Here is a 27,472-nt window from a genome sequence, read left to right as displayed (position 1 = left end):
TTGCAAGGAATGCCTTAGTCCTGCATTAGGCAGTTTTTATTGCTACTTGCATTCAAGGGAAAGATAATTAGCCAGAATCTGTGACCCAGTTATTCAGCTTGGCATTCCGATTTGCACAAAGGGAATAAGCATTTGAGAAAAAATGCAACATGTGTTTCTTATGTTGTTATGAACAGCTTTTTATTCTTTCTCTTTAGGGTCTAGCCACTGCAGAAATAGATAAATAAGTGCTGACTTCCTGTAAGACGTGTCCAATGCTGGGACAAAATAAAAGGGGACACTTATAAATGATAGTGATATCATTTGAGAAAGGGTAAGTTGACACTGAATTTCATGTGTATTCACAGACCAAGCATGAAAAAGTCCCCAGCATGATCTTCATTGCGTGCTTAGAGCTGGTATTAGCTTTTCAGAGGTGCGGGCCTTTCGAAGGCTCGTTGGTCTAGGGGTATGATTCTCGCTTTGGGTGCGAGAGGTCCCGGGTTCAAATCCCGGACGAGCCCTTTCATTGGTGCTTTTTTAAAGTAGTATTGAAGTATGCATTTCAAAGCCAATATCAATTTTCTCTTTGCAGTAGTGGATGAATATTTGCTAGAGTCTCATGCTTTTAACCTTGCCCTGCCTGAGCAAATAGGAAACATTTCTCTTTAAGCATTTTGCAAAAATGCTGAACTTGCATGGCATATACAAGCGTTCAGCTAGGGCTGTCTGGGAAGGTTGCATGAAAGAAATCTAAAACCAGAGGCCCTTGGAATAGCCTGTTTTGAGAAGTTTCATCACAGAAGAATCAACTGTAGACATCTGTTTCTGTAGTGTAGTGGTTATCACGTTTGCCTCACACGCGAAAGGTCCCCGGTTCGAAACCGGGCAGAAACAGTTGTTATATTGTCTTGGCTGCAATGTTGAGAGGTGCCGTTTTGCCATGAAATTGTCCAGGCCCTGAAGATGGTTTCATGCAGACTCGTTCCAAGAAAGTGAATTCTCTTAAAAACACTAAAGTAATTGGCATGTGGATGTATCTGTTGATTCACAGACCTCGCTTTGAAAAGAGCCCTGCATTCTGTTCATTGCTCACCTAGAACATGCATTAACTTTGGGAATTGTTGGCACCAACAGGCATCTTAGTTTAGTGGAGTGTTTCTGGTGTTTAAGTGCAGAAGCCCTGGGCTCAATTCCTCGGTGACCCTTCTCAAGGTGATGATACAAATGCATCGTCACCTTTACGTTTAATGTCAGAATTGTTTATTTCTATTTGGTGGTGTATGAATGCTTGCAATAGTATGTTGATTTTTTCTAGCCTTGAATGAATAAAAGCAAATCACTCCTCTTTATGTATTTTTCTAATACATTGATATTTGCATCTCCTTTCCTAGCCTGCATTTTTCACTATCTTACAGGCTGTATATAATAAGTATCAATCCAGGGGCCCTTCTATTACTCAATTCACAACTGTTCTATCCTGGCATTGATAAGCAATCTACATCTGCTTCTGTTGTGTATTGGTTATCATGTTTACCTGACGTGTGAAAGCCCCATGTTTGACAGTGCGCGTTAATAAAGAGACCAATGATTTGTATTAAAAGTTGGCATGTGTTTTTGTTACCTTGCACCGGCCAAAAGGTGCCGGAAATGACTTCATTTGCAGTCACTTGAAAAGTAGGGATTCTCAAATAAATGGTAAGAGGTTGGAACAAATCTAAAGGAATGCATGGCATATCTATATGTATGTGTACGCAGGTATCCATATATAAAGATAGATAGATAGATAGATAGATAGATAGATAGATAGATAGATAGATAGATAGATAGATAGATAGATAGATAGATAGATAGATAGATAGATAGATAGATAGATAGATAGATAGATAGATAGATAGATAGATAGATAGATAGATAGATAGATAGATAGATAGATATTGGGAGAGAGAGAGCGTTAATATAAACTGAGACTTTATTTTCCATCAAGCTGTCTTTCCTTTCCTTCAGGAGCAGAATGTTCTGATCATCAGCGCTCCAGAATCTAGTGCTTGGTTGGCAAGCATCACACATTGTGATGTGTTAGCTAAGAGTTCCATGTCGTTCAGACTCATATATTCCTCTGTAGTTGTACCTTGGTGATTCAACAAAATGTGGCATCATAAGCAGCATTCTACTGCCATAGACTGGGCAGAAAAAACATTTAGAATTTCACTGAAAAAGAAAAAAAGCATACTTAGGCAGAGCTTTCTGGACAGTAAGGACATTAGAGTAAGTGATGAATAAGCACTGCTTTTGTTAATTTACATAGGCAGAACAGAGACTGCTGGGAAAAGCCTGAAATTAAAGGCACAGAACATGCCTGCTTCTGGATAGAACACTAAGAAGGGTTGAAAGTTTTTTCTCTGACCCTGGCCACTCTTACAAGCAATCCTATGATAGTCAGAAGGACCCACCCTAAAAAGGAAGGGACAGCCATTTGGACCCTTTCCACCTTTTTCTATATCTCGCCTGATCGAGCCTGATCGAGCGCTGATTGAGCGGATTAGCACATGTACTTCTCATTTTGGGAAGGTATTGCTTAGCTTGCTACCAGCAGCTCAGTTATGTTATGATGTTAGAGGCTTGCAAGGAATGCCTTAGTCCTGCATTAGGCAGTTTTTATTGCTACTTGCATTCAAGGGAAAGATAATTAGCCAGAATCTGTGACCCAGTTATTCAGCTTGGCATTCCGATTTGCACAAAGGGAATAAGCATTTGAGAAAAAATGCAACATGTGTTTCTTATGTTGTTATGAACAGCTTTTTATTCTTTCTCTTTAGGGTCTAGCCACTGCAGAAATAGATAAATAAGTGCTGACTTCCTGTAAGACGTGTCCAATGCTGGGACAAAATAAAAGGGGACACTTATAAATGATAGTGATATCATTTGAGAAAGGGTAAGTTGACACTGAATTTCATGTGTATTCACAGACCAAGCATGAAAAAGTCCCCAGCATGATCTTCATTGCGTGCTTAGAGCTGGTATTAGCATTTCAGAGGTGAGGGTCTTTCGAAGGCTCGTTGGTCTAGGGGTATGATTCTCGCTTTGGGTGTGAGAGGTCCCGGGTTCAAATCCCGGACAAGCCCTTTCATTGGTGCTTTTTTAAAGTAGTATTGAATTATGCATTTCAAAGCCAATATCAATTTTCTCTTTGCAGTAGTGGATGAATATTTGCTAGAGTCTCATGCTTTTAACCTTGCCCTGCCTGAGCAAATAGGAAACATTTCTCTTTAAGCATTTTGCAAAAATGCTGAACTTGCATGGCATATACAAGCGTTCAGCTAGGGCTGTCTGGGAAGGTTGCATGAAAGAAATCGAAAACCAGAGGCCCTTGGAATAGCCTGTTTTGAGAAGTTTCATCACAGAAGAATCAACTGTAGACTTCTGTTTCTGTAGTGTAGTGGTTATCACGTTCGCCTCACACGCGAAAGGTCCCCGGTTCGAAACCGGGCAGAAACAGTTGTTATATTGTCTTGGCTGCAATGTTGAGAGGTGCCGTTTTGCCATGAAATTGTCCAGGCCCTGAAGATGGTTTCATGCAGACTCATTCCAAGAAAGTGAATTCTCTTAAAAACACTAAAGTAATTGGCATGTGGATGTATCTGTTGATTCACAGACCTCGCTTTCATAAGAGCCCTGCATTCTGTTCATTGCTCACCTAGAACATGCATTAACTTTGGGAATTGTTGGCACCAACAGGCATCTTAGTTTAGTGGAGTGTTTCTGGTGTTTAAGTGCAGAAGCCCTGGGCTCAATTCCTCGGTGACCCTTCTCAAGGTGATGATACAAATGCATCGTCACCTTTACGTTTAATGTCAGAATTGTTTATTTCTATTTGGTGGTGTATGAATGCTTGCAATAGTATGTTGATTTTTTCTAGCCTTGAATGAATAAAAGCAAATCACTCCTCTTTATGTATTTTTCTAATACATTGATATTTGCATCTCCTTTCCTAGCCTGCATTTTTCACTATCTTACAGGCTGTATATAATAAGTATCAATTCAGGGGCCCTTCTATTACTCAATTCACAACTATTCTATCCTGGCATTGATAAGCAAACTACATCTGCTTCTGTTGTGTATTGGTTATCATGTTTACCTGACGTGTGAAAGCCCCATGTTTGACAGTGCGCGTTAATAAAGAGACCAATGATTTGTATTAAAAGTTGGCATGTGTTTTTGTTACCTTGCACCGGCCAAAAAGTGCCGGAAATGACTTCATTTGCAGTCACTTGAAAAGTAGGGATTCTCAAATAAATGGTAAGAGGTTGGAACAAATCTAAAGGAATGCATGGCATATCTATATGTATGTGTACGCAGGTATCCATATATAAAGATAGATAGATAGATAGATAGATAGATAGATAGATAGATAGATAGATAGATAGATAGATAGATAGATAGATAGATAGATAGATAGATAGATAGATAGATAGATAGATAGATAGATAGATAGATAGATATTGGGAGAGAGAGAGCGTTAATATAAACTGAGACTTTATTTTCCATCAAGCTGTCTTTCCTTTCCTTCAGGAGCAGAATGTTCTGATCATCAGCGCTCCAGAATCTAGTGCTTGGTTGGCAAGCATCACACATTGTGATGTGTTAGCTAAGAGTTCCATGTCGTTCAGACTCATATATTCCTCTGTAGTTGTACCTTGGTGATTCAACAAAATGTGGCATCATAAGCAGCATTCTACTGCCATAGACTGGGCAGAAAAAACATTTAGAATTTCACTGAAAAAGAAAAAAAGCATACTTAGGCAGAGCTTTCTGGACAGTAAGGACATTAGAGTAAGGGATGAATAAGCACTGCTTTTGTTAATTTACATAGGCAGAATAGAGACTGCTGGGAAAAGCCTGAAATTAAAGGCACAGAAAATGCCTGCTTCTGGATAGAACACTAAGAAGGGTTGAAAGTTTTTTCTCTGACCCTGGCCACTCTTACAAGCAATCCTATGATAGTCAGAAGGACCCACCCTAAAAAGGAAGCTACAGCCATTTGGACCCTTTCCACCTTTTCTACATCTCGCCTGATCGAGCGCTGATTGAGCGGATTAGCACATGTACTTCTCATTTTTGGAAGGTATTGCTTAGCTTGCTACCAGCAGCTCAGTTATGTTATGATGTTAGAGGCTTGCAAGGAATGCTTTAGTCCTGCATTAGGCAGTTTTTATTGCTTATTGCATTCAAGGGAAAGATAATTAGCCAGAATCTGTGGCCCAGTTATTCAGCTTGGCATTCCGATTTGCACAAAGGGAATAAGCATTTGAGAAAAAATGCAACATGTGTTTCTTATGTTGTTATGAACAGCTTTTTATTCTTTCTCTTTAGGGTCTAGCCACTGCAGAAATAGATAAATAAGTGCTGACTTCCTGTAAGACGTGTCCAATGCTGGGACAAAATAAAAGGGGACACTTATAAATGATAGTGATATCATTTGAGAAAGGGTAAGTTGACACTGAATTTCATGTGTATTCACAGACCAAGCATGAAAAAGTCCCCAGCATGATCTTCATTGCGTGCTTAGAGCTGGTATTAGCTTTTCAGAGGTGCGGGTCTTTCGAAGGCTCGTTGGTCTAGGGGTATGATTCTCGCTTTGGGTGCGAGAGGTCCCGGGTTCAAATCCCGGACGAGCCCTTTCATTGGTGCTTTTTTAAAGTAGTATTGAAGTATGCATTTCAAAGCCAATATCAATTTTCTCTTTGCAGTAGTGGATGAATATTTGCTAGAGTCTCATGCTTTTAACCGTGCCCTGCCTGAGCAAATAGGAAACATTTCTCTTTAAGCATTTTGCAAAAATGCTGAACTTGCATGGCATATACAAGCGTTCAGCTAGGGCTGTCTGGGAAGGTTGCATGAAAGAAATCTAAAACCAGAGGCCCTTGGAATAGCCTGTTTTGAGAAGTTTCATCACAGAAGAATCAACTGTAGACATCTGTTTCTGTAGTGTAGTGGTTATCACGTTTGCCTCACACGCGAAAGGTCCCCGGTTCGAAACCGGGCAGAAACAGTTGTTATATTGTCTTGGCTGCAATGTTGAGAGGTGCCGTTTTGCCATGAAATTGTCCAGGCCCTGAAGATGGTTTCATGCAGACTCGTTCCAAGAAAGTGAATTCTCTTAAAAACACTAAAGTAATTGGCATGTGGATGTATCTGTTGATTCACAGACCTCGCTTTGAAAAGAGCCCTGCATTCTGTTCATTGCTCACCTAGAACATGCATTAACTTTGGGAATTGTTGGCACCAACAGGCATCTTAGTTTAGTGGAGTGTTTCTGGTGTTTAAGTGCAGAAGCCCTGGGCTCAATTCCTCGGTGACCCTTCTCAAGGTGATGATACAAATGCATCGTCACCTTTACGTTTAATGTCAGAATTGTTTATTTCGATTTGGTGGTGTATGAATGCTTGCAATAGTATGTTGATTTTTTCTAGCCTTGAATGAATAAAAGCAAATCACTCCTCTTTATGTATTTTTCTAATACATTGATATTTGCATCTCCTTTCCTAGCCTGCATTTTTCACTATCTTACAGGCTGTATATAATAAGTATCAATTCAGGGGCCCTTCTTCTACTCAATTCACAACTGTTCTATCCCGGCATTGATAAGCAATCTACATCTGCTTTTGTTGTATATTGGTTATCATGTTTACCTGACGTGTGAAAGCCCCATGTTTGACAGTGCGCGTTAATAAAGAGACCAATGATTTTCATTAAAAGTTGTCATGTGTTTTTGTTACCTTGCACCGGCCAAAAAGTGCCGGAAATGACTTCATTTGCAGTCACTTGAAAAGTAGGGATTCTCAAATAAATGGTAAGAGGTTGGAACAAATCTAAAGGAATGCATGGCATATCTATATGTATGTGTACGCAGGTATCCATATATAAAGATAGATAGATAGATAGATAGATAGATAGATAGATAGATAGATAGATAGATAGATAGATAGATAGATAGATAGATAGATAGATAGATAGATAGATAGATAGATAGATAGATAGATAGATAGATAGATAGATAGATAGATAGATAGATAGATAGATAGATAGATAGATAGATAGATAGATAGATATTGGGAGAGAGAGAGCGTTAATATAAACTGAGACTTTATTTTCCATCAAGCTGTCTTTCCTTTCCTTCAGGAGCAGAATGTTCTGATCATCAGCGCTCCAAAATCTAGTGCTTGGTTGGCAAGCATCACACATTGTGATGTGTTAGCTAAGAGTTCCATGTCGTTCAGACTCATATATTTACCTGTAGTTGTACCTTGGTGATTCAACAAAATGTGGCATCATAAGCAGCATTCTACTGCCATAGACTGGGCAGAAAAAACATTTAGAATTTCACTGAAAAAGAAAAAAAGCATACTTAGGCAGAGCTTTCTGGACAGTAAGGACATTAGAGTAAGTGATGAATAAGCACTGCTTTTGTTAATTTACATAGGCAGAACAGAGACTGCTGGGAAAAGCCTGAAATTAAAGGCACAGAAAATGCCTGCTTCTGGATAGAACACTGAGAAGGGTTGAAAGTTTTTTCTCTGACCCTGGCCACTCGTACAAGCAATCCTATGATAGTCAGAAGGACCCACCCTAAAAAGGAATGGACAGCCATTTGGACCCTTTCCACCTTTTCTATATCTCGCCTGATCGAGCCTGATCGAGCGCTGATTGAGCGGATTAGCACATGTACTTCTCATTTTGGGAAGGTATTGCTTAGCTTGCTACCAGCAGCTCAGTTATGTTATGATGTTAGAGGCTTGCAAGGAATGCTCTAGTCCTGCATTAGGCAGTTTTTATTGCTACTTGCATTCAAGGGAAAGATAATTAGCCAGAATCTGTGACCCAGTTATTCAGCTTGGCATTCCGATTTGCACAAAGGGAATAAGCATTTGAGAAAAAATGCAACATGTGTTTCTTATGTTGTTATGAACAGCTTTTTATTCTTTCTCTTTAGGGTCTAGCCACTGCAGAAATAGATAAATAAGTGCTGACTTCCTGTAAGACGTGTCCAATGCTGGGACAAAATAAAAGGGGACACTTATAAATGATAGTGATATCATTTGAGAAAGGGTAAGTTGACACTGAATTTCATGTGTATTCACAGACCAAGCATGAAAAAGTCCCCAGCATGATCTTCATTGCGTGCTTAGAGCTGGTATTAGCTTTTCAGAGGTGAGGGTCTTTCGAAGGCTCGTTGGTCTAGGGGTATGATTCTCGCTTTGGGTGCGAGAGGTCCCGGGTTCAAATCCCGGACGAGCCCTTTCATTGGTGCTTTTTTAAAGTAGTATTGAATTATGCATTTCAAAGCCAATATCAATTTTCTCTTTGCAGTAGTGGATGAATATTTGCTAGAGTCTCATGCTTTTAACCTTGCCCTGCCTGAGCAAATAGGAAACATTTCTCTTTAAGCATTTTGCAAAAATGCTGAACTTGCATGGCATATACAAGCGTTCAGCTAGGGCTGTCTGGGAAGGTTGCATGAAAGAAATCTAAAACCAGAGGCCCTTGGAATAGCCTGTTTTGAGAAGTTTCATCACAGAAGAATCAACTGTAGACATCTGTTTCTGTAGTGTAGTGGTTATCACGTTTGCCTCACACGCGAAAGGTCCCCGGTTTGAAACCGGGCAGAAACAGTTGTTATATTGTCTTGGCTGCAATGTTGAGAGGTGCCGTTTTGCCATGAAATTGTCCAGGCCCTGAAGATGGTTTCATGCAGACTCATTCCAAGAAAGTGAATTCTCTTAAAAACACTAAAGTAATTGGCATGTGGATGTATCTGTTGATTCACAGACCTCGCTTTCATAAGAGCCCTGCATTCTGTTCATTGCTCACCTAGAACATGCATTAACTTTGGGAATTGTTGGCACCAACAGGCATCTTAGTTTAGTGGAGTGTTTCTGGTGTTTAAGTGCAGAAGCCCTGGGCTCAATTCCTCGGTGACCCTTCTCAAGGTGATGATACAAATGCATCGTCACCTTTACGTTTAATGTCAGAATTGTTTATTTCTATTTGGTGGTGTATGAATGCTTGCAATAGTATGTTGATTTTTTCTAGCCTTGAATGAATAAAAGAAAATCACTCCTCTTTATGTATTTTTCTAATACATTGATATTTGCATCTCCTTTCCTAGCCTGCATTTTTCACTATCTTACAGGCTGTATATAATAAGTATCAATCCAGGGGCCCTTCTATTACTCAATTCACAACTATTCTATCCTGGCATTGATAAGCAATCTACATCTGCTTCTGTTGTGTATTGGTTATCATGTTTACCTGACGTGTGAAAGCCCCATGTTTGACAGTGCGCGTTAATAAAGAGACCAATGATTTGTATTAAAAGTTGGCATGTGTTTTTGTTACCTTGCACCGGCCAAAAGGTGCCGGAAATGACTTCATTTGCAGTCACTTGAAAAGTAGGGATTCTCAAATAAATGGTAAGAGGTTGGAACAAATCTAAAGGAATGCATGGCATATCTATATGTATGTGTACGCAGGTATCCATATATAAAGATAGATAGATAGATAGATAGATAGATAGATAGATAGATAGATAGATAGATAGATAGATAGATAGATAGATAGATAGATAGATAGATAGATAGATAGATAGATAGATAGATAGATAGATAGATAGATAGATAGATAGATAGATAGATAGATAGATAGATATTGGGAGAGAGAGAGCGTTAATATAAACTGAGACTTTATTTTCCATCAAGCTGTCTTTCCTTTCCTTCAGGAGCAGAATGTTCTGATCATCAGCGCTCCAGAATCTAGTGCTTGGTTGGCAAGCATCACACATTGTGATGTGTTAGCTAAGAGTTCCATGTCGTTCAGACTCATATATTCCTCTGTAGTTGTACCTTGGTGATTCAACAAAATGTGGCATCATAAGCAGCATTCTACTGCCATAGACTGGGCAGAAAAAACATTTAGAATTTCACTGAAAAAGAAAAAAAGCATACTTAGGCAGAGCTTTCTGGACAGTAAGGACATTAGAGTAAGTGATGAATAAGCACTGCTTTTGTTAATTTACATAGGCAGAACAGAGACTGCTGGGAAAAGCCTGAAATTAAAGGCACAGAACATGCCTGCTTCTGGATAGAACACTAAGAAGGGTTGAAAGTTTTTTCTCTGACCCTGGCCACTCTTACAAGCAATCCTATGATAGTCAGAAGGACCCACCCTAAAAAGGAAGGGACAGCCATTTGGACCCTTTCCACCTTTTCTATATCTCGCCTGATCGAGCCTGATCGAGCGCTGATTGAGCGGATTAGCACATGTACTTCTCATTTTTGGAAGGTATTGCTTAGCTTGCTACCAGCAGCTCAGTTATGTTATGATGTTAGAGGCTTGCAAGGAATGCTTTAGTCCTGCATTAGGCAGTTTTTATTGCTACTTGCATTCAAGGGAAAGATAATTAGCCAGAATCTGTGGCCCAGTTATTCAGCTTGGCATTCCGATTTGCACAAAGGGAATAAGCATTAGAGAAAAAATGCAACATGTGTTTCTTATGTTGTTATGAACAGCTTTTTATTCTTTCTCTTTAGGGTCTAGCCACTGCAGAAATAGATAAATAAGTGCTGACTTCCTGTAAGACGTGTCCAATGCTGGGACAAAATAAAAGGGGACACTTATAAATGATAGTGATATCATTTGAGAAAGGGTAAGTTGACACTGAATTTCATGTGTATTCACAGACCAAGCATGAAAAAGTCCCCAGCATGATCTTCATTGCGTGCTTAGAGCTGGTATTAGCTTTTCAGAGGTGCGGGTCTTTCGAAGGCTCGTTGGTCTAGGGGTATGATTCTCGCTTTGGGTGCGAGAGGTCCCGGGTTCAAATCCCGGATGAGCCCTTTCATTGGTGCTTTTTTAAAGTAGTATTGAAGTATGCATTTCAAAGCCAATATCAATTTTCTCTTTGCAGTAGTGGATGAATATTTGCTAGAGTCTCATGCTTTTAACCTTGCCCTGCCTGAGCAAATAGGAAACATTTCTCTTTAAGCATTTTGCAAAAATGCTGAACTTGCATGGCATATACAAGCGTTCAGCTAGGGCTGTCTGGGAAGGTTGCATGAAAGAAATCTAAAACCAGAGGCCCTTGGAATAGCCTGTTTTGAGAAGTTTCATCACAGAAGAATCAACTGTAGACATCTGTTTCTGTAGTGTAGTGGTTATCACGTTTGCCTCACACGCGAAAGGTCCCCGGTTCGAAACCGGGCAGAAACAGTTGTTATATTGTCTTGGCTGCAATGTTGAGAGGTGCCGTTTTGCCATGAAATTGTCCAGGCCCTGAAGATGGTTTCATGCAGACTCGTTCCAAGAAAGTGAATTCTCTTAAAAACACTAAAGTAATTGGCATGTGGATGTATCTGTTGATTCACAGACCTCGCTTTGAAAAGAGCCCTGCATTCTGTTCATTGCTCACCTAGAACATGCATTAACTTTGGGAATTGTTGGCACCAACAGGCATCTTAGTTTAGTGGAGTGTTTCTGGTGTTTAAGTGCAGAAGCCCTGGGCTCAATTCCTCGGTGACCCTTCTCAAGGTGATGATACAAATGCATCGTCACCTTTACGTTTAATGACAGAATTGTTTATTTCTATTTGGTGGTGTATGAATGCTTGCAATAGTATGTTGATTTTTTCTAGCCTTGAATGAATAAAAGCAAATCACTCCTCTTTATGTATTTTTCTAATACATTGATATTTGCATCTCCTTTCCTAGCCTGCATTTTTCACTATCTTACCGGCTGTATATAATAAGTATCAATTCAGGGGCCCTTCTTCTACTCAATTCACAACTGTTCTATCCCGGCATTGATAAGCAATCTACATCTGCTTCTGTTGTATATTGGTTATCATGTTTACCTGACGTGTGAAAGCCCCATGTTTGACAGTGCGCGTTAATAAAGAGACCAATGATTTTTATTAAAAGTTGTCATGTGTTTTTGTTACCTTGCACCGGCCAAAAAGTGCCGGAAATGACTTCATTTGCAGTCACTTGAAAAGTAGGGATTCTCAAATAAATGGTAAGAGGTTGGAACAAATCTAAAGGAATGCATGGCATATCTATATGTATGTGTACGCAGGTATCCATATATAAAGATCGATAGATAGATAGATAGATAGATAGATAGATAGATAGATAGATAGATAGATAGATAGATAGATAGATAGATAGATAGATAGATAGATAGATAGATAGATAGATAGATAGATAGATAGATAGATAGATAGATAGATAGATTGATAGATAGATAGATATTGGGAGAGAGAGAGCGTTAATATAAACTGAGACTTTATTTTCCATCAAGCTGTCTTTCCTTTCCTTCAGGAGCAGAATGTTCTGATCATCAGCGCTCCAGAATCTAGTGCTTGGTTGGCAAGCATCACACATTGTGATGTGTTAGCTAAGAGTTCCATGTCGTTCAGACTCATATATTCCTCTGTAGTTGTACCTTGGTGATTCAACAAAATGTGGCATCATAAGCAGCATTCTACTGCCATAGACTGGGCAGAAAAAACATTTAGAATTTCACTGAAAAAGAAAAAAAGCATACTTAGGCAGAGCTTTCTGGACAGTAAGGACATTAGAGTAAGTGATGAATAAGCACTGCTTTTGTTAATTTACATAGGCAGAACAGAGACTGCTGGGAAAAGCCTGAAATTAAAGGCACAGAAAATGCCTGCTTCTGGATAGAACACTAAGAAGGGTTGAAAGTTTTTTCTCTGACCCTGGCCACTCTTACAAGCAATCCTATGATAGTCAGAAGGACCCACCCTAAAAAGGAAGCTACAGCCATTTGGACCCTTTCCACCTTTTCTACATCTCGCCTGATCGAGCGCTGATTGAGCGGATTAGCACATGTACTTCTCATTTTTGGAAGGTATTGCTTAGCTTGCTACCAGCAGCTCAGTTATGTTATGATGTTAGAGGCTTGCAAGGAATGCTTTAGTCCTGCATTAGGCAGTTTTTATTGCTTATTGCATTCAAGGGAAAGATAATTAGCCAGAATCTGTGGCCCAGTTATTCAGCTTGGCATTCCGATTTGCACAAAGGGAATAAGCATTTGAGAAAAAATGCAACATGTGTTTCTTATGTTGTTATGAACAGCTTTTTATTCTTTCTCTTTAGGGTCTAGCCACTGCAGAAATAGATAAATAAGTGCTGACTTCCTGTAAGACGTGTCCAATGCTGGGACAAAATAAAAGGGGACACTTATAAATGATAGTGATATCATTTGAGAAAGGGTAAGTTGACACTGAATTTCATGTGTATTCACAGACCAAGCATGAAAAAGTCCCCAGCATGATCTTCATTGCGTGCTTAGAGCTGGTATTAGCTTTTCAGAGGTGCGGGTCTTTCGAAGGCTCGTTGGTCTAGGGGTATGATTCTCGCTTTGGGTGCGAGAGGTCCCGGGTTCAAATCCCGGACGAGCCCTTTCATTGGTGCTTTTTTAAAGTAGTATTGAAGTATGCATTTCAAAGCCAATATCAATTTTCTCTTTGCAGTAGTGGATGAATATTTGCTAGAGTCTCATGCTTTTAACCGTGCCCTGCCTGAGCAAATAGGAAACATTTCTCTTTAAGCATTTTGCAAAAATGCTGAACTTGCATGGCATATACAAGCGTTCAGCTAGGGCTGTCTGGGAAGGTTGCATGAAAGAAATCTAAAACCAGAGGCCCTTGGAATAGCCTGTTTTGAGAAGTTTCATCACAGAAGAATCAACTGTAGACATCTGTTTCTGTAGTGTAGTGGTTATCACGTTTGCCTCACACGCGAAAGGTCCCCGGTTCGAAACCGGGCAGAAACAGTTGTTATATTGTCTTGGCTGCAATGTTGAGAGGTGCCGTTTTGCCATGAAATTGTCCAGGCCCTGAAGATGGTTTCATGCAGACTCGTTCCAAGAAAGTGAATTCTCTTAAAAACACTAAAGTAATTGGCATGTGGATGTATCTGTTGATTCACAGACCTCGCTTTGAAAAGAGCCCTGCATTCTGTTCATTGCTCACCTAGAACATGCATTAACTTTGGGAATTGTTGGCACCAACAGGCATCTTAGTTTAGTGGAGTGTTTCTGGTGTTTAAGTGCAGAAGCCCTGGGCTCAATTCCTCGGTGACCCTTCTCAAGGTGATGATACAAATGCATCGTCACCTTTACGTTTAATGTCAGAATTGTTTATTTCGATTTGGTGGTGTATGAATGCTTGCAATAGTATGTTGATTTTTTCTAGCCTTGAATGAATAAAAGCAAATCACTCCTCTTTATGTATTTTTCTAATACATTGATATTTGCATCTCCTTTCCTAGCCTGCATTTTTCACTATCTTACAGGCTGTATATAATAAGTATCAATTCAGGGGCCCTTCTTCTACTCAATTCACAACTGTTCTATCCCGGCATTGATAAGCAATCTACATCTGCTTTTGTTGTATATTGGTTATCATGTTTACCTGACGTGTGAAAGCCCCATGTTTGACAGTGCGCGTTAATAAAGAGACCAATGATTTTCATTAAAAGTTGTCATGTGTTTTTGTTACCTTGCACCGGCCAAAAAGTGCCGGAAATGACTTCATTTGCAGTCACTTGAAAAGTAGGGATTCTCAAATAAATGGTAAGAGGTTGGAACAAATCTAAAGGAATGCATGGCATATCTATATGTATGTGTACGCAGGTATCCATATATAAAGATAGATAGATAGATAGATAGATAGATAGATAGATAGATAGATAGATAGATAGATAGATAGATAGATAGATAGATAGATAGATAGATAGATAGATAGATAGATAGATAGATAGATAGATAGATAGATAGATAGATAGATAGATAGATAGATAGATAGATAGATAGATAGATAGATAGATAGATATTGGGAGAGAGAGAGCGTTAATATAAACTGAGACTTTATTTTCCATCAAGCTGTCTTTCCTTTCCTTCAGGAGCAGAATGTTCTGATCATCAGCGCTCCAAAATCTAGTGCTTGGTTGGCAAGCATCACACATTGTGATGTGTTAGCTAAGAGTTCCATGTCGTTCAGACTCATATATTTACCTGTAGTTGTACCTTGGTGATTCAACAAAATGTGGCATCATAAGCAGCATTCTACTGCCATAGACTGGGCAGAAAAAACATTTAGAATTTCACTGAAAAAGAAAAAAAGCATACTTAGGCAGAGCTTTCTGGACAGTAAGGACATTAGAGTAAGTGATGAATAAGCACTGCTTTTGTTAATTTACATAGGCAGAACAGAGACTGCTGGGAAAAGCCTGAAATTAAAGGCACAGAAAATGCCTGCTTCTGGATAGAACACTGAGAAGGGTTGAAAGTTTTTTCTCTGACCCTGGCCACTCGTACAAGCAATCCTATGATAGTCAGAAGGACCCACCCTAAAAAGGAATGGACAGCCATTTGGACCCTTTCCACCTTTTCTATATCTCGCCTGATCGAGCCTGATCGAGCGCTGATTGAGCGGATTAGCACATGTACTTCTCATTTTGGGAAGGTATTGCTTAGCTTGCTACCAGCAGCTCAGTTATGTTATGATGTTAGAGGCTTGCAAGGAATGCTCTAGTCCTGCATTAGGCAGTTTTTATTGCTACTTGCATTCAAGGGAAAGATAATTAGCCAGAATCTGTGACCCAGTTATTCAGCTTGGCATTCCGATTTGCACAAAGGGAATAAGCATTTGAGAAAAAATGCAACATGTGTTTCTTATGTTGTTATGAACAGCTTTTTATTCTTTCTCTTTAGGGTCTAGCCACTGCAGAAATAGATAAATAAGTGCTGACTTCCTGTAAGACGTGTCCAATGCTGGGACAAAATAAAAGGGGACACTTATAAATGATAGTGATATCATTTGAGAAAGGGTAAGTTGACACTGAATTTCATGTGTATTCACAGACCAAGCATGAAAAAGTCCCCAGCATGATCTTCATTGCGTGCTTAGAGCTGGTATTAGCTTTTCAGAGGTGAGGGTCTTTCGAAGGCTCGTTGGTCTAGGGGTATGATTCTCGCTTTGGGTGCGAGAGGTCCCGGGTTCAAATCCCGGACGAGCCCTTTCATTGGTGCTTTTTTAAAGTAGTATTGAATTATGCATTTCAAAGCCAATATCAATTTTCTCTTTGCAGTAGTGGATGAATATTTGCTAGAGTCTCATGCTTTTAACCTTGCCCTGCCTGAGCAAATAGGAAACATTTCTCTTTAAGCATTTTGCAAAAATGCTGAACTTGCATGGCATATACAAGCGTTCAGCTAGGGCTGTCTGGGAAGGTTGCATGAAAGAAATCTAAAACCAGAGGCCCTTGGAATAGCCTGTTTTGAGAAGTTTCATCACAGAAGAATCAACTGTAGACATCTGTTTCTGTAGTGTAGTGGTTATCACGTTTGCCTCACACGCGAAAGGTCCCCGGTTTGAAACCGGGCAGAAACAGTTGTTATATTGTCTTGGCTGCAATGTTGAGAGGTGCCGTTTTGCCATGAAATTGTCCAGGCCCTGAAGATGGTTTCATGCAGACTCATTCCAAGAAAGTGAATTCTCTTAAAAACACTAAAGTAATTGGCATGTGGATGTATCTGTTGATTCACAGACCTCGCTTTCATAAGAGCCCTGCATTCTGTTCATTGCTCACCTAGAACATGCATTAACTTTGGGAATTGTTGGCACCAACAGGCATCTTAGTTTAGTGGAGTGTTTCTGGTGTTTAAGTGCAGAAGCCCTGGGCTCAATTCCTCGGTGACCCTTCTCAAGGTGATGATACAAATGCATCGTCACCTTTACGTTTAATGTCAGAATTGTTTATTTCTATTTGGTGGTGTATGAATGCTTGCAATAGTATGTTGATTTTTTCTAGCCTTGAATGAATAAAAGAAAATCACTCCTCTTTATGTATTTTTCTAATACATTGATATTTGCATCTCCTTTCCTAGCCTGCATTTTTCACTATCTTACAGGCTGTATATAATAAGTATCAATCCAGGGGCCCTTCTATTACTCAATTCACAACTATTCTATCCTGGCATTGATAAGCAATCTACATCTGCTTCTGTTGTGTATTGGTTATCATGTTTACCTGACGTGTGAAAGCCCCATGTTTGACAGTGCGCGTTAATAAAGAGACCAATGATTTGTATTAAAAGTTGGCATGTGTTTTTGTTACCTTGCACCGGCCAAAAGGTGCCGGAAATGACTTCATTTGCAGTCACTTGAAAAGTAGGGATTCTCAAATAAATGGTAAGAGGTTGGAACAAATCTAAAGGAATGCATGGCATATCTATATGTATGTGTACGCAGGTATCCATATATAAAGATAGATAGATAGATAGATAGATAGATAGATAGATAGATAGATAGATAGATAGATAGATAGATAGATAGATATATAGATAGATAGATAGATAGATAGATAGATAGATAGATAGATAGATAGATAGATAGATAGATAGATAGATAGATAGATAGATAGATAGATAGATAGATAGATAGATATTGGGAGAGAGAGAGCGTTAATATAAACTGAGACTTTATTTTCCATCAAGCTGTCTTTCCTTTCCTTCAGGAGCAGAATGTTCTGATCATCAGCGCTCCAGAATCTAGTGCTTGGTTGGCAAGCATCACACATTGTGATGTGTTAGCTAAGAGTTCCATGTCGTTCAGACTCATATATTCCTCTGTAGTTGTACCTTGGTGATTCAACAAAATGTGGCATCATAAGCAGCATTCTACTGCCATAGACTGGGCAGAAAAAACATTTAGAATTTCACTGAAAAAGAAAAAAAGCATACTTAGGCAGAGCTTTCTGGACAGTAAGGACATTAGAGTAAGTGATGAATAAGCACTGCTTTTGTTAATTTACATAGGCAGAACAGAGACTGCTGGGAAAAGCCTGAAATTAAAGGCACAGAACATGCCTGCTTCTGGATAGAACACTAAGAAGGGTTGAAAGTTTTTTCTCTGACCCTGGCCACTCTTACAAGCAATCCTATGATAGTCAGAAGGACCCACCCTAAAAAGGAAGGGACAGCCATTTGGACCCTTTCCACCTTTTCTATATCTCGCCTGATCGAGCCTGATCGAGCGCTGATTGAGCGGATTAGCACATGTACTTCTCATTTTTGGAAGGTATTGCTTAGCTTGCTACCAGCAGCTCAGTTATGTTATGATGTTAGAGGCTTGCAAGGAATGCTTTAGTCCTGCATTAGGCAGTTTTTATTGCTACTTGCATTCAAGGGAAAGATAATTAGCCAGAATCTGTGGCCCAGTTATTCAGCTTGGCATTCCGATTTGCACAAAGGGAATAAGCATTAGAGAAAAAATGCAACATGTGTTTCTTATGTTGTTATGAACAGCTTTTTATTCTTTCTCTTTAGGGTCTAGCCACTGCAGAAATAGATAAATAAGTGCTGACTTCCTGTAAGACGTGTCCAATGCTGGGACAAAATAAAAGGGGACACTTATAAATGATAGTGATATCATTTGAGAAAGGGTAAGTTGACACTGAATTTCATGTGTATTCACAGACCAAGCATGAAAAAGTCCCCAGCATGATCTTCATTGCGTGCTTAGAGCTGGTATTAGCTTTTCAGAGGTGCGGGTCTTTCGAAGGCTCGTTGGTCTAGGGGTATGATTCTCGCTTTGGGTGCGAGAGGTCCCGGGTTCAAATCCCGGATGAGCCCTTTCATTGGTGCTTTTTTAAAGTAGTATTGAAGTATGCATTTCAAAGCCAATATCAATTTTCTCTTTGCAGTAGTGGATGAATATTTGCTAGAGTCTCATGCTTTTAACCTTGCCCTGCCTGAGCAAATAGGAAACATTTCTCTTTAAGCATTTTGCAAAAATGCTGAACTTGCATGGCATATACAAGCGTTCAGCTAGGGCTGTCTGGGAAGGTTGCATGAAAGAAATCTAAAACCAGAGGCCCTTGGAATAGCCTGTTTTGAGAAGTTTCATCACAGAAGAATCAACTGTAGACATCTGTTTCTGTAGTGTAGTGGTTATCACGTTTGCCTCATACGCGAAAGGTCCCCGGTTCGAAACCGGGCAGAAACAGTTGTTATATTGTCTTGGCTGCAATGTTGAGAGGTGCCGTTTTGCCATGAAATTGTCCAGGCCCTGAAGATGGTTTCATGCAGACTCGTTCCAAGAAAGTGAATTCTCTTAAAAACACTAAAGTAATTGGCATGTGGATGTATCTGTTGATTCACAGACCTCGCTTTGAAAAGAGCCCTGCATTCTGTTCATTGCTCACCTAGAACATGCATTAACTTTGGGAATTGTTGGCACCAACAGGCATCTTAGTTTAGTGGAGTGTTTCTGGTGTTTAAGTGCAGAAGCCCTGGGCTCAATTCCTCGGTGACCCTTCTCAAGGTGATGATACAAATGCATCGTCACCTTTACGTTTAATGACAGAATTGTTTATTTCTATTTGGTGGTGTATGAATGCTTGCAATAGTATGTTGATTTTTTCTAGCCTTGAATGAATAAAAGCAAATCACTCCTCTTTATGTATTTTTCTAATACATTGATATTTGCATCTCCTTTCCTAGCCTGCATTTTTCACTATCTTACCGGCTGTATATAATAAGTATCAATTCAGGGGCCCTTCTTCTACTCAATTCACAACTGTTCTATCCCGGCATTGATAAGCAATCTACATCTGCTTCTGTTGTATATTGGTTATCATGTTTACCTGACGTGTGAAAGCCCCATGTTTGACAGTGCGCGTTAATAAAGAGACCAATGATTTTTATTAAAAGTTGTCATGTGTTTTTGTTACCTTGCACCGGCCAAAAAGTGCCGGAAATGACTTCATTTGCAGTCACTTGAAAAGTAGGGATTCTCAAATAAATGGTAAGAGGTTGGAACAAATCTAAAGGAATGCATGGCATATCTATATGTATGTGTACGCAGGTATCCATATATAAAGATCGATAGATAGATAGATAGATAGATAGATAGATAGATAGATAGATAGATAGATAGATAGATAGATAGATAGATAGATAGATAGATAGATAGATAGATAGATAGATAGATAGATAGATAGATAGATAGATAGATAGATAGATAGATAGATAGATATTGGGAGAGAGAGAGCGTTAATATAAACTGAGACTTTATTTTCCATCAAGCTGTCTTTCCTTTCCTTCAGGAGCAGAATGTTCTGATCATCAGCGCTCCAGAATCTAGTGCTTGGTTGGCAAGCATCACACATTGTGATGTGTTAGCTAAGAGTTCCATGTCGTTCAGACTCATATATTCCTCTGTAGTTGTACCTTGGTGATTCAACAAAATGTGGCATCATAAGCAGCATTCTACTGCCATAGACTGGGCAGAAAAAACATTTAGAATTTCACTGAAAAAGAAAAAAAGCATACTTAGGCAGAGCTTTCTGGACAGTAAGGACATTAGAGTAAGGGATGAATAAGCACTGCTTTTGTTAATTTACATAGGCAGAATAGAGACTGCTGGGAAAAGCCTGAAATTAAAGGCACAGAAAATGCCTGCTTCTGGATAGAACACTAAGAAGGGTTGAAAGTTTTTTCTCTGACCCTGGCCACTCTTACAAGCAATCCTATGATAGTCAGAAGGACCCACCCTAAAAAGGAAGCTACAGCCATTTGGACCCTTTCCACCTTTTCTACATCTCGCCTGATCGAGCGCTGATTGAGCGGATTAGCACATGTACTTCTCATTTTTGGAAGGTATTGCTTAGCTTGCTACCAGCAGCTCAGTTATGTTATGATGTTAGAGGCTTGCAAGGAATGCTTTAGTCCTGCATTAGGCAGTTTTTATTGCTTATTGCATTCAAGGGAAAGATAATTAGCCAGAATCTGTGGCCCAGTTATTCAGCTTGGCATTCCGATTTGCACAAAGGGAATAAGCATTTGAGAAAAAATGCAACATGTGTTTCTTATGTTGTTATGAACAGCTTTTTATTCTTTCTCTTTAGGGTCTAGCCACTGCAGAAATAGATAAATAAGTGCTGACTTCCTGTAAGACGTGTCCAATGCTGGGACAAAATAAAAGGGGACACTTATAAATGATAGTGATATCATTTGAGAAAGGGTAAGTTGACACTGAATTTCATGTGTATTCACAGACCAAGCATGAAAAAGTCCCCAGCATGATCTTCATTGCGTGCTTAGAGCTGGTATTAGCTTTTCAGAGGTGCGGGTCTTTCGAAGGCTCGTTGGTCTAGGGGTATGATTCTCGCTTTGGGTGCGAGAGGTCCCGGGTTCAAATCCCGGACGAGCCCTTTCATTGGTGCTTTTTTAAAGTAGTATTGAAGTATGCATTTCAAAGCCAATATCAATTTTCTCTTTGCAGTAGTGGATGAATATTTGCTAGAGTCTCATGCTTTTAACCGTGCCCTGCCTGAGCAAATAGGAAACATTTCTCTTTAAGCATTTTGCAAAAATGCTGAACTTGCATGGCATATACAAGCGTTCAGCTAGGGCTGTCTGGGAAGGTTGCATGAAAGAAATCTAAAACCAGAGGCCCTTGGAATAGCCTGTTTTGAGAAGTTTCATCACAGAAGAATCAACTGTAGACATCTGTTTCTGTAGTGTAGTGGTTATCACGTTTGCCTCACACGCGAAAGGTCCCCGGTTCGAAACCGGGCAGAAACAGTTGTTATATTGTCTTGGCTGCAATGTTGAGAGGTGCCGTTTTGCCATGAAATTGTCCAGGCCCTGAAGATGGTTTCATGCAGACTCGTTCCAAGAAAGTGAATTCTCTTAAAAACACTAAAGTAATTGGCATGTGGATGTATCTGTTGATTCACAGACCTCGCTTTGAAAAGAGCCCTGCATTCTGTTCATTGCTCACCTAGAACATGCATTAACTTTGGGAATTGTTGGCACCAACAGGCATCTTAGTTTAGTGGAGTGTTTCTGGTGTTTAAGTGCAGAAGCCCTGGGCTCAATTCCTCGGTGACCCTTCTCAAGGTGATGATACAAATGCATCGTCACCTTTACGTTTAATGTCAGAATTGTTTATTTCGATTTGGTGGTGTATGAATGCTTGCAATAGTATGTTGATTTTTTCTAGCCTTGAATGAATAAAAGCAAATCACTCCTCTTTATGTATTTTTCTAATACATTGATATTTGCATCTCCTTTCCTAGCCTGCATTTTTCACTATCTTACAGGCTGTATATAATAAGTATCAATTCAGGGGCCCTTCTTCTACTCAATTCACAACTGTTCTATCCCGGCATTGATAAGCAATCTACATCTGCTTTTGTTGTATATTGGTTATCATGTTTACCTGACGTGTGAAAGCCCCATGTTTGACAGTGCGCGTTAATAAAGAGACCAATGATTTTCATTAAAAGTTGTCATGTGTTTTTGTTACCTTGCACCGGCCAAAAAGTGCCGGAAATGACTTCATTTGCAGTCACTTGAAAAGTAGGGATTCTCAAATAAATGGTAAGAGGTTGGAACAAATCTAAAGGAATGCATGGCATATCTATATGTATGTGTACGCAGGTATCCATATATAAAGATAGATAGATAGATAGATAGATAGATAGATAGATAGATAGATAGATAGATAGATAGATAGATAGATAGATAGATAGATAGATAGATAGATAGATAGATAGATAGATAGATAGATAGATAGATAGATAGATAGATAGATAGATAGATAGATAGATAGATAGATAGATAGATAGATAGATATTGGGAGAGAGAGAGCGTTAATATAAACTGAGACTTTATTTTCCATCAAGCTGTCTTTCCTTTCCTTCAGGAGCAGAATGTTCTGATCATCAGCGCTCCAAAATCTAGTGCTTGGTTGGCAAGCATCACACATTGTGATGTGTTAGCTAAGAGTTCCATGTCGTTCAGACTCATATATTTACCTGTAGTTGTACCTTGGTGATTCAACAAAATGTGGCATCATAAGCAGCATTCTACTGCCATAGACTGGGCAGAAAAAACATTTAGAATTTCACTGAAAAAGAAAAAAAGCATACTTAGGCAGAGCTTTCTGGACAGTAAGGACATTAGAGTAAGTGATGAATAAGCACTGCTTTTGTTAATTTACATAGGCAGAACAGAGACTGCTGGGAAAAGCCTGAAATTAAAGGCACAGAAAATGCCTGCTTCTGGATAGAACACTGAGAAGGGTTGAAAGTTTTTTCTCTGACCCTGGCCACTCGTACAAGCAATCCTATGATAGTCAGAAGGACCCACCCTAAAAAGGAATGGACAGCCATTTGGACCCTTTCCACCTTTTCTATATCTCGCCTGATCGAGCCTGATCGAGCGCTGATTGAGCGGATTAGCACATGTACTTCTCATTTTGGGAAGGTATTGCTTAGCTTGCTACCAGCAGCTCAGTTATGTTATGATGTTAGAGGCTTGCAAGGAATGCTCTAGTCCTGCATTAGGCAGTTTTTATTGCTACTTGCATTCAAGGGAAAGATAATTAGCCAGAATCTGTGACCCAGTTATTCAGCTTGGCATTCCGATTTGCACAAAGGGAATAAGCATTTGAGAAAAAATGCAACATGTGTTTCTTATGTTGTTATGAACAGCTTTTTATTCTTTCTCTTTAGGGTCTAGCCACTGCAGAAATAGATAAATAAGTGCTGACTTCCTGTAAGACGTGTCCAATGCTGGGACAAAATAAAAGGGGACACTTATAAATGATAGTGATATCATTTGAGAAAGGGTAAGTTGACACTGAATTTCATGTGTATTCACAGACCAAGCATGAAAAAGTCCCCAGCATGATCTTCATTGCGTGCTTAGAGCTGGTATTAGCTTTTCAGAGGTGAGGGTCTTTCGAAGGCTCGTTGGTCTAGGGGTATGATTCTCGCTTTGGGTGCGAGAGGTCCCGGGTTCAAATCCCGGACGAGCCCTTTCATTGGTGCTTTTTTAAAGTAGTATTGAATTATGCATTTCAAAGCCAATATCAATTTTCTCTTTGCAGTAGTGGATGAATATTTGCTAGAGTCTCATGCTTTTAACCTTGCCCTGCCTGAGCAAATAGGAAACATTTCTCTTTAAGCATTTTGCAAAAATGCTGAACTTGCATGGCATATACAAGCGTTCAGCTAGGGCTGTCTGGGAAGGTTGCATGAAAGAAATCTAAAACCAGAGGCCCTTGGAATAGCCTGTTTTGAGAAGTTTCATCACAGAAGAATCAACTGTAGACATCTGTTTCTGTAGTGTAGTGGTTATCACGTTTGCCTCACACGCGAAAGGTCCCCGGTTTGAAACCGGGCAGAAACAGTTGTTATATTGTCTTGGCTGCAATGTTGAGAGGTGCTGTTTTGCCATGAAATTGTCCAGGCCCTGAAGATGGTTTCATGCAGACTCATTCCAAGAAAGTGAATTCTCTTAAAAACACTAAAGTAATTGGCATGTGGATGTATCTGTTGATTCACAGACCTCGCTTTCATAAGAGCCCTGCATTCTGTTCATTGCTCACCTAGAACATGCATTAACTTTGGGAATTGTTGGCACCAACAGGCATCTTAGTTTAGTGGAGTGTTTCTGGTGTTTAAGTGCAGAAGCCCTGGGCTCAATTCCTCGGTGACCCTTCTCAAGGTGATGATACAAATGCATCGTCACCTTTACGTTTAATGTCAGAATTGTTTATTTCTATTTGGTGGTGTATGAATGCTTGCAATAGTATGTTGATTTTTTCTAGCCTTGAATGAATAAAAGAAAATCACTCCTCTTTATGTATTTTTCTAATACATTGATATTTGCATCTCCTTTCCTAGCCTGCATTTTTCACTATCTTACAGGCTGTATATAATAAGTATCAATCCAGGGGCCCTTCTATTACTCAATTCACAACTATTCTATCCTGGCATTGATAAGCAATCTACATCTGCTTCTGTTGTGTATTGGTTATCATGTTTACCTGACGTGTGAAAGCCCCATGTTTGACAGTGCGCGTTAATAAAGAGACCAATGATTTGTATTAAAAGTTGGCATGTGTTTTTGTTACCTTGCACCGGCCAAAAGGTGCCGGAAATGACTTCATTTGCAGTCACTTGAAAAGTAGGGATTCTCAAATAAATGGTAAGAGGTTGGAACAAATCTAAAGGAATGCATGGCATATCTATATGTATGTGTACGCAGGTATCCATATATAAAGATAGATAGATAGATAGATAGATAGATAGATAGATAGATAGATAGATAGATAGATAGATAGATAGATAGATAGATAGATAGATAGATAGATAGATAGATAGATAGATAGATAGATAGATAGATAGATAGATAGATAGATAGATAGATAGATAGATAGATAGATATTGGGAGAGAGAGAGCGTTAATATAAACTGAGACTTTATTTTCCATCAAGCTGTCTTTCCTTTCCTTCAGGAGCAGAATGTTCTGATCATCAGCGCTCCAGAATCTAGTGCTTGGTTGGCAAGCATCACACATTGTGATGTGTTAGCTAAGAGTTCCATGTCGTTCAGACTCATATATTCCTCTGTAGTTGTACCTTGGTGATTCAACAAAATGTGGCATCATAAGCAGCATTCTACTGCCATAGACTGGGCAGAAAAAACATTTAGAATTTCACTGAAAAAGAAAAAAAGCATACTTAGGCAGAGCTTTCTGGACAGTAAGGACATTAGAGTAAGTGATGAATAAGCACTGCTTTTGTTAATTTACATAGGCAGAACAGAGACTGCTGGGAAAAGCCTGAAATTAAAGGCACAGAACATGCCTGCTTCTGGATAGAACACTAAGAAGGGTTGAAAGTTTTTTCTCTGACCCTGGCCACTCTTACAAGCAATCCTATGATAGTCAGAAGGACCCACCCTAAAAAGGAAGGGACAGCCATTTGGACCCTTTCCACCTTTTCTATATCTCGCCTGATCGAGCCTGATCGAGCGCTGATTGAGCGGATTAGCACATGTACTTCTCATTTTTGGAAGGTATTGCTTAGCTTGCTACCAGCAGCTCAGTTATGTTATGATGTTAGAGGCTTGCAAGGAATGCTTTAGTCCTGCATTAGGCAGTTTTTATTGCTACTTGCATTCAAGGGAAAGATAATTAGCCAGAATCTGTGGCCCAGTTATTCAGCTTGGCATTCCGATTTGCACAAAGGGAATAAGCATTAGAGAAAAAATGCAACATGTGTTTCTTATGTTGTTATGAACAGCTTTTTATTCTTTCTCTTTAGGGTCTAGCCACTGCAGAAATAGATAAATAAGTGCTGACTTCCTGTAAGACGTGTCCAATGCTGGGACAAAATAAAAGGGGACACTTATAAATGATAGTGATATCATTTGAGAAAGGGTAAGTTGACACTGAATTTCATGTGTATTCACAGACCAAGCATGAAAAAGTCCCCAGCATGATCTTCATTGCGTGCTTAGAGCTGGTATTAGCTTTTCAGAGGTGCGGGTCTTTCGAAGGCTCGTTGGTCTAGGGGTATGATTCTCGCTTTGGGTGCGAGAGGTCCCGGGTTCAAATCCCGGATGAGCCCTTTCATTGGTGCTTTTTTAAAGTAGTATTGAAGTATGCATTTCAAAGCCAATATCAATTTTCTCTTTGCAGTAGTGGATGAATATTTGCTAGAGTCTCATGCTTTTAACCTTGCCCTGCCTGAGCAAATAGGAAACATTTCTCTTTAAGCATTTTGCAAAAATGCTGAACTTGCATGGCATATACAAGCGTTCAGCTAGGGCTGTCTGGGAAGGTTGCATGAAAGAAATCTAAAACCAGAGGCCCTTGGAATAGCCTGTTTTGAGAAGTTTCATCACAGAAGAATCAACTGTAGACATCTGTTTCTGTAGTGTAGTGGTTATCACGTTTGCCTCACACGCGAAAGGTCCCCGGTTCGAAACCGGGCAGAAACAGTTGTTATATTGTCTTGGCTGCAATGTTGAGAGGTGCCGTTTTGCCATGAAATTGTCCAGGCCCTGAAGATGGTTTCATGCAGACTCGTTCCAAGAAAGTGAATTCTCTTAAAAACACTAAAGTAATTGGCATGTGGATGTATCTGTTGATTCACAGACCTCGCTTTGAAAAGAGCCCTGCATTCTGTTCATTGCTCACCTAGAACATGCATTAACTTTGGGAATTGTTGGCACCAACAGGCATCTTAGTTTAGTGGAGTGTTTCTGGTGTTTAAGTGCAGAAGCCCTGGGCTCAATTCCTCGGTGACCCTTCTCAAGGTGATGATACAAATGCATCGTCACCTTTACGTTTAATGACAGAATTGTTTATTTCTATTTGGTGGTGTATGAATGCTTGCAATAGTATGTTGATTTTTTCTAGCCTTGAATGAATAAAAGCAAATCACTCCTCTTTATGTATTTTTCTAATACATTGATATTTGCATCTCCTTTCCTAGCCTGCATTTTTCACTATCTTACCGGCTGTATATAATAAGTATCAATTCAGGGGCCCTTCTTCTACTCAATTCACAACTGTTCTATCCCGGCATTGATAAGCAATCTAC

At 39.6% G+C, this 27,472-nt stretch overlaps 18 non-coding genes across 18 annotated transcripts; all 18 read left to right on the top strand.

Moving 5' to 3' along the window:
• Positions 1 to 431: 431 nt before the first annotated feature.
• TRNAP-UGG (transfer RNA proline (anticodon UGG)) lies at positions 432 to 503 on the top strand. Its single transcript has one exon. It is a non-coding gene; the product is annotated as a tRNA-Pro (tRNA).
• Positions 504 to 803: 300 nt separating this feature from the next.
• TRNAV-CAC (transfer RNA valine (anticodon CAC)) lies at positions 804 to 876 on the top strand. Its single transcript has one exon. It is a non-coding gene; the product is annotated as a tRNA-Val (tRNA).
• Positions 877 to 3,404: 2,528 nt separating this feature from the next.
• Positions 3,405 to 3,477, top strand: TRNAV-CAC (transfer RNA valine (anticodon CAC)). The gene has a single exon. It is a non-coding gene; the product is annotated as a tRNA-Val (tRNA).
• Positions 3,478 to 5,586: 2,109 nt separating this feature from the next.
• TRNAP-UGG (transfer RNA proline (anticodon UGG)) lies at positions 5,587 to 5,658 on the top strand. Its single transcript has one exon. It is a non-coding gene; the product is annotated as a tRNA-Pro (tRNA).
• Positions 5,659 to 5,958: 300 nt separating this feature from the next.
• On the top strand, positions 5,959 to 6,031 carry TRNAV-CAC (transfer RNA valine (anticodon CAC)). Its single transcript has one exon. It is a non-coding gene; the product is annotated as a tRNA-Val (tRNA).
• Positions 6,032 to 8,206: 2,175 nt separating this feature from the next.
• On the top strand, positions 8,207 to 8,278 carry TRNAP-UGG (transfer RNA proline (anticodon UGG)). Its single transcript has one exon. It is a non-coding gene; the product is annotated as a tRNA-Pro (tRNA).
• A 2,524-nt stretch (positions 8,279 to 10,802) lies between these two features.
• Positions 10,803 to 10,874, top strand: TRNAP-UGG (transfer RNA proline (anticodon UGG)). The gene has a single exon. It is a non-coding gene; the product is annotated as a tRNA-Pro (tRNA).
• A 300-nt stretch (positions 10,875 to 11,174) lies between these two features.
• Positions 11,175 to 11,247, top strand: TRNAV-CAC (transfer RNA valine (anticodon CAC)). The gene has a single exon. It is a non-coding gene; the product is annotated as a tRNA-Val (tRNA).
• A 2,141-nt stretch (positions 11,248 to 13,388) lies between these two features.
• TRNAP-UGG (transfer RNA proline (anticodon UGG)) lies at positions 13,389 to 13,460 on the top strand. The gene has a single exon. It is a non-coding gene; the product is annotated as a tRNA-Pro (tRNA).
• Positions 13,461 to 13,760: 300 nt separating this feature from the next.
• On the top strand, positions 13,761 to 13,833 carry TRNAV-CAC (transfer RNA valine (anticodon CAC)). Its single transcript has one exon. It is a non-coding gene; the product is annotated as a tRNA-Val (tRNA).
• Positions 13,834 to 16,008: 2,175 nt separating this feature from the next.
• On the top strand, positions 16,009 to 16,080 carry TRNAP-UGG (transfer RNA proline (anticodon UGG)). The gene has a single exon. It is a non-coding gene; the product is annotated as a tRNA-Pro (tRNA).
• A 2,544-nt stretch (positions 16,081 to 18,624) lies between these two features.
• On the top strand, positions 18,625 to 18,696 carry TRNAP-UGG (transfer RNA proline (anticodon UGG)). The gene has a single exon. It is a non-coding gene; the product is annotated as a tRNA-Pro (tRNA).
• Positions 18,697 to 18,996: 300 nt separating this feature from the next.
• Positions 18,997 to 19,069, top strand: TRNAM-CAU (transfer RNA methionine (anticodon CAU)). The gene has a single exon. It is a non-coding gene; the product is annotated as a tRNA-Met (tRNA).
• Positions 19,070 to 21,206: 2,137 nt separating this feature from the next.
• On the top strand, positions 21,207 to 21,278 carry TRNAP-UGG (transfer RNA proline (anticodon UGG)). The gene has a single exon. It is a non-coding gene; the product is annotated as a tRNA-Pro (tRNA).
• Positions 21,279 to 21,578: 300 nt separating this feature from the next.
• Positions 21,579 to 21,651, top strand: TRNAV-CAC (transfer RNA valine (anticodon CAC)). The gene has a single exon. It is a non-coding gene; the product is annotated as a tRNA-Val (tRNA).
• Positions 21,652 to 23,822: 2,171 nt separating this feature from the next.
• Positions 23,823 to 23,894, top strand: TRNAP-UGG (transfer RNA proline (anticodon UGG)). The gene has a single exon. It is a non-coding gene; the product is annotated as a tRNA-Pro (tRNA).
• Positions 23,895 to 26,422: 2,528 nt separating this feature from the next.
• On the top strand, positions 26,423 to 26,494 carry TRNAP-UGG (transfer RNA proline (anticodon UGG)). Its single transcript has one exon. It is a non-coding gene; the product is annotated as a tRNA-Pro (tRNA).
• Positions 26,495 to 26,794: 300 nt separating this feature from the next.
• Positions 26,795 to 26,867, top strand: TRNAV-CAC (transfer RNA valine (anticodon CAC)). Its single transcript has one exon. It is a non-coding gene; the product is annotated as a tRNA-Val (tRNA).
• The last annotated feature ends 605 nt before the right edge of the window (positions 26,868 to 27,472 follow it).

This window comes from Lissotriton vulgaris, unplaced genomic scaffold (assembly GCF_964263255.1).
Source record: "Lissotriton vulgaris unplaced genomic scaffold, aLisVul1.2 SCAFFOLD_1851, whole genome shotgun sequence".
Taxonomy (NCBI): Eukaryota; Metazoa; Chordata; class Amphibia; order Caudata; family Salamandridae; genus Lissotriton; species Lissotriton vulgaris.
This window is presented reverse-complemented; position numbering and strand designations above follow the sequence as displayed.